Consider the following 6,648-nt stretch of genomic DNA (forward strand, 5'->3'; position numbering starts at 1 on the left):
ATCAAGCAACATCTGTTTCCACAGTAGAATACTACTCAGCAACAAACATGAACTAGGCTACACATAAAACGTGAGTGACTTTCTCAGACATAACGTTGGGTGACAGGAACCAGACACAAGCTGTGCAGCTTCCTTTCCACAGGGCTCACAAATGGCAAGATTAATCTACGGTATTAAAAACCAGAATGGCAGTGACCTTTGAGGAGGAGACTGTCTAGGATCCTGGTGACATGAATGTGTTAATGTGAACATTTATATTTTGTGCATTTTAAAATGACTTTTTATATTGATAGCACCTAATTTTCTAGATTAGGAAGAAGCTAGCATTTTCAAATTGCTAATGAGAGCATAACTTACTGCAGCCTTTGTGGAAAAAGTTAGTCAATAATTATCAAATGCCTTAAAAATGTCTTTTTGCTTTCACTCAGCATATCCACTTCTAAGAATGTATCCTCAGAGGATTACCTAAGGATGTGCCTTCATATTTACTTACGAGGACATTGTGGCAGCTTAGCTATAATAAAAAAACATGTGAACAGTGATCTAAATAGTAGCAAAGCATCTGGGATTCAGACTGAGAAGCCTGCAAGGGCTACTGGACACATGGATGGGTGAAGAAGTGAGAAGAGAGAAGAATATGATATTTCTCTTTAAACATGTGTGGACCAAGTAAAGCAACCCTATGTGTTTAAAATATCTTCTCATGGTTGGTGGCTTGTCTTTTCACTCTCTTCATGGTATTTTTGATTAGCAGAAGTTCTTAATTTCAAATCATTTAAATGTATCAATCTGTTCCTTCATGGTTGGAACTTTCTTGTCTTGCTTACAAGTCCTTCCCTCCTGTGATGTCATAAAAAGCCTCCTCTACTATCTTCCAAATGTTTCATAGTTTGGCTGTTTACATTTTAAGCCCATGGTCCACCTTAAGTAATTTTTTGATGTGGTGTGATAAGAATCCCATTTCAATTTTTTTTCCAATATGAAAAGCCAATTGTGCCAACACAGTCATCAATAAGTCCAGCCTTTGACTGGGCCTGTCAGTTCCCACCCTGTCCTAAATCCGGGTCTGTGTGTGCATGGTTGTGTTCCTGGGTCCTGGATCCCAGTCCAGACCAAGTTCACCACTTTGCAATAAGTTTTAATGGCCCCAACACGTTTCTTCATCTTCAGGAAAGCCTGACTGACTCTTTTGTGATCTCTGCACATCCATATTAGCTTTAGAACAATCATGAGATAGAATCAGCTTATTACGTTCCCTCAGAAAAAAAGAAAAATAAACAAAAACAAAGCCTCTAGAGATGCTGAGTGAAACTGAATTAAATCTGCGAATGTCTTTGGGGAAAATCAACATCTTTGCCCTGTGGAAGCATCATCTGTCTCTACACATAGTCAGGTCTTTTAAAGTGGCTTCCTTTATATTGTATAAATTTCTTTCTCTAGGCCTTGCATACCTTACAATATATTTATTTCTAAACATTTAAAATTTTATGAAATTGTAAAGGATGTATTTTTAAAAATTCTTTTTCCAATTCATTGTTGCTGGTATATAAGAATGTAATGGTTTCCAGAATCTTGATTCTTATCTACCAACTTTATTAAACCCTATTATTAATTCTAACAATATATCTTTGCATAAATTTGCTAAGCCTGCAATAATAAAGCACCACAGACCAGGTGGCTTAAACAGCAGAAATTTGTTTCTCACAGTTCTGGGTGCTGGAAGTCCAAGGTTAGGGTGTCAGCAGGGTTGGTTTCTTCCAACGCCTCTCTCCTTGGCTTACAGATAGCTGTCTTCTTCCTGTGAGCTCCAGTGGTCTTCCCTCTGTGTGTCTCGTGTCTCTCCCTGTGTATCCAAATCTTCTCTTCTTATAAAGACACCAGTTAGATTGGAGCAGGGCCCACTCCAAGGCCTCACTTTAAATTAACCACCTCTTTAATGCATCTCCAAATATAGTCACATTATGAGGTACTTCAGGGTTTTAACATATGAATTTTGCAAAATGCAGCCCATAATAACCTACAAATCTTCTATTTAGAGCAGTGGTTCTTAACGTGTGGATCCAGAACAGCAGAACTAGGTAACCTGGGAGCTCATTAGACATGTAGACAGTCCTGTCTCACCCCAGATCTCCTGAACTGTGCAGGCAGGGCCCCAAGCCCTACAGGGGGTGACTGACAGGCTGAAAGTTTGTGAGCCTCCCAGGTACACTCTTACAATCTTCTATTAATGGCTTCTTTTCCTTTTCCATTTCAGCCTTTATGTCCTAATTTGTTTGTGCTGCTTCAACAAAATATCACAGACTGGGTAATTTATAAGGAACAGAAAGTCCAAGATCAAGGCGCGGCCACTTGGTGTCTGGCAAGGGCCTTCTTCCTGCATCTTCACACTCAGGAAGAGCAGAAGACAAACCCATTCCCTCAAGACCGTTCACAAGGGCTCTCATCCCATCTATAACTTCACTGCCTTCTAAAGGCCCCACCTCTTAATACTATCACAAACTCATGCTCAGTTTCAACACATGAATTCTGGGTGACATTCAGACCGTAGCACTTATTTTTCTTCCCTTAACGGACTGGCTAGGTCCTTCAGTCTAATGTTGAAACAAGTGGTAATGGTGGGCATTCTTGTGCTCTTGGTTTCAAAGAGTACGTTTCCAATGGTTTACTATCAACTGTGCTTTTTGTGGTGAGTTTCTGTTTTTTGTTTTTTTGGTTTTTGCAAGTGACCTTTGCAGGTTAGGGGATTTCCTTCTATTCCAAGTTGCTAAGACTTTTGAAAAAACAATCATTAAAGAACGCCAAATTTTATCAAATGCTTTTCTTCATCTACTGAGATTATCACATTTTTTCCTTTAGTCTTTTAATATAGTGAGTTACATTAGTGATTTTTCTAATGTTAAACTAAAATTGAATCTTGAGATAAGCTCTACCTGGTCACAATGTACTATGCAGTCCCTTTATCGGTGCGTTTGGTTTATTTTTAAATTTATGATTCAGCATCTTTGTTTGTGAGTGAGACTGGCCTGTACTTTTTATTTACGGAACTATCCTTACTAGATTGGAGTTTGAGGTTATGCTGGCCCCATAAAAATGATTTGGAGCTGGGTGTGGTGGCTGTCACATGTAATCCTAGCACTTTGGGAGGCTGAGGTGAGAGGATGGCTTGAGCCAAGGAGTTTAAGACAAGCCTGGGCAACATAGCAAGACCTACAGAAAACATAGCAAGTCTCTACAAAACAATTGTAAAAATTATCCAGGGGTGGTGATGCACACCTGTAGTCCCAGCTACTCAGAGGCTGAGACAAGAACTTGCTTGAGACCAAGCGTTTGAGGCTGCAGTGAGCTGTGATCACACCACTGCACTCCAGCCTGGGTGACGGAGCAAGACCTTGTCTCAAGAAAAAAATTTTAAAAAAACAGAAAAAAATGATTTGGAGATCTTTTGCTTTTTCTCTTCTTCTTCATGTAAAGCTTGGAAATCTGTATTCCTTGCATAGTCAACAGAAGTCATCTTTAAAACCTCTGAGCTGCTGGTCCCAGCACTTTGGGAGGCTGAGACTGGTGGATCATTTGAGGTGAGGAGTTTGAGACCAGCCTGGCCAGCATAGTGAAACCCCGTCTCTACCAAAAATACAAAAATTAGCTGGGCGTGATTATTGGTGCCTGTAATTCCAGCTACTCAGGAAGCTGAGACAGGAGAATTGCTTGAGATCCCATCACTGCACTCCAGCCTGGGCGACAGACCAGACCGAGACTCCATCTCAAAAAAAAAAAAAAAAAAAATCTGAGCCTAGGGTATTCTTTGTGGGAAGAATTTTTTAATTTTTTTCTTGTTTATCATTTTTCAGATATAATTTACATAGAGAGAAATGGTCAGATCTTAAGTAAACCATTCGGTCAATTTAATGAAAAGATACCAAGATGTAGAACATTTGTTGTTTCCTGCCCTGCCACCATTGCCTGTGGTCTGATTTCTAGCACCATAGGTTAGTTTTGCCTAATCTAGAATTTACCTTAAGTGGAATCGTACAGTGTGTACTTTTTGTGTCTGGCTTCTTTCACGATTAAGAGACATCCATGTTGTTGCATGTTTCAGTAGTTTGGTTCTTTTCATGGCCAAATAGTAGTATGTTTTATGAATCTACCAGGGTTTTTTTCCTTTAGCTGTTCTTCTGTAGGCAGATATTGGGGTGGATTCCAGGTTTTGGTTATTGTGAATAAAAGACTATACTTCTGTATAAGGCTTTTTGTACACATATGTTTTCGTTTCATTCCAATAAGTACATTAGTCTCTCCTTATTTAAGATTTCACTTTCCACAGTTTCAGTTACCCTCCATCAACCACAGTCCAAAAATATGAAATGAAAAATCAATTCATAAGTTTTACATTGTGCACCGTTCTGAGTAGCATGATGAAATTTTGTGCTGTCCTGCTGTGTCCTACCCAGGATGTGACTCGTCTCTTTATCCGGCGTCTCCACGCTGTATACACTATTGTACTATGTATATTGTACTATGTATACTATGTATACACTAATATACTATGTATATTGCCCTATACAATGCAACTATATAGGAAAAAACATAGTGCATATAGAGTTTGTTACTATCCAAAGTTCAGACATCTACTGAGGGTCTTGGGACATATGAGGAGGGACTACTGTACCTAGGAGTGGAAGAGCTGATCAAGGTTAACATTTTTAAAACCTGTGAAATAGTTTTCCAGTGGATGAGAGTTCCAGTCACTCCAGATCCCCTCCAACATTTGTGGTGTCCATCTTTTTCACTTTATCCATTCTAATATGTGTGTACAGGTATCTTATTTTAATTCGCATTTCTCTAATGAATTATGATGTTGACTATGATACCATGTGCTTTTTGGCCATTAGTATATCTTCTTTAGCAAAGTGTCTGTTCAAATTATTTGCTCATTTATAATTGGTTTGTAAAAGTATTTTATATAGTCTGGATACAATTCCTTTGTCAAATATAGATAGGTAGGTAGGTAGATTAGAGAGAGAGAGAGAGAGAGAGAGAGAGAGAGAAACAGCAGATATTTTCTCCCAGACCATGGCTTGTGTTTTCAGTCTCTTAATTTGTTTGAAGTCCAGCTTACCAATTTTTTTTCTGTTATAGTTGGTGCTTTTGTGACATAAGAAATCTTGCCATGTTCCAAGTATGTGAAATTTTCTCTGTTAATACCTATAGGATTTAGTTATTTCTCTTCTTTAATTTCTATTGGTAATTTGCACTTTCTCTTTTGGGGGGACAGGACTGATTATTCCAGCTAAATGATTATTGATTTTATTGATATTTTCAAACCTTAGTTTGGCTGATTTCTTTTATGTTTGCCCATTATATTTTATTGCTCTGCTTTTGTTTTTATTATTTACTTACTTCCTCGTAATTTGGGCTTAGTCAAATTTGGAAATTTTTCAGCCATTACTTTGTGGAATATTTTTTGCCCCTTCGCCTTTCTGCAACTTAAATTACAGGTATATTAGGCAGCTTAATATAGTTCAAAGGTCGTTGAGGCTCTATTTACCTTTTATAAGCCTTTTCTGTTCCCGTGCTTCAGTTTGGATAATTTCCATGCTAGTCTTCAAGCTGACTAATCTTTCCTTCTGTAGAGTCTAGTCTGTTACTAAGCTCATTTCACAAACTTTTATTTTCAGATATTGTGTTTTTTATCTCCATAAGTTCAATTTGATTAATAACTTTCTTTTCTCTCCTCACTATGTTCATGTGTTGCTTTAAATTCTTCAGCATAGTGCTTTGAAGTGTTTGTCTATTGCATCGCCTCTGTCATTTCTGAGTTTGATTTGATTGATTTTTTTTCATTACAAGTCACATTTTCTGGCTTCTTGTCATGTCTAGTGCTTTTGGGTTGGATGATGAACACTGGCAATGTTACACTGTCTGGATTTTGTTACCTTCTTTGAAAGAGCATTGGACATTTTCTCTCTCTCTCTCACACACACACACACACACACACACAGGTCTCCAGGAAAGTAGGAGGATGCCTCTTTCTTGTCACAGGAATGTTGGATGTCTCCTCACACCCTTCTGGGTAGGACCTAAGATAGCTCTGCAGGGCTCTCTCACCAACAAGGTCTGTCCCTGTGATCTACTGTCAGAAGAGCCTATCCCTCTGCTAGGACGAAGTCAGACCCCAGGGCTCTGTGACTCTCCAGCTCCTTTTGCGGGGAGCAGTAGTAGAGATGGAATAAAAGTACAGCTCTTTTCCAAGGAAATTTCTTCACAAAATCCTTTCCCACCCCTTTTTCTATCCTCCTCAGTATGGGGTCTAGAGTTGCCAAATTGGTTCTTGAAATCCCTTTTGTTACACTCATACGCAGGAGTTTTGTCAGCTCAGTTGGAGACCCCTATTTTAACATCCTGTTACCAAAGGTGTACAGGCATTGAGGTACTGTGTCCCGAGCCAGGCTGGATGTTTCTTGCGTAGCAGCCCTGAGAGACGGAGGCTGTCAGTGTGTTTTATAAATGAGGCAGAAACAACTTCATTCATTATTTTTGCATACTATCTATTTTTGCTTACTATCTATCTATCTAGATAAAGTTGAGTACAGCATCTGTATTCTTTATGTTTGGCTTCTTTTTTCTTTTTTTTTTTTTTTTTTTTTTTTT

Source organism: Mandrillus leucophaeus, unplaced genomic scaffold (genome assembly GCF_000951045.1).
Source record: "Mandrillus leucophaeus isolate KB7577 unplaced genomic scaffold, Mleu.le_1.0 Scaffold526, whole genome shotgun sequence".
NCBI lineage: Eukaryota > Metazoa > Chordata > Mammalia > Primates > Cercopithecidae > Mandrillus > Mandrillus leucophaeus.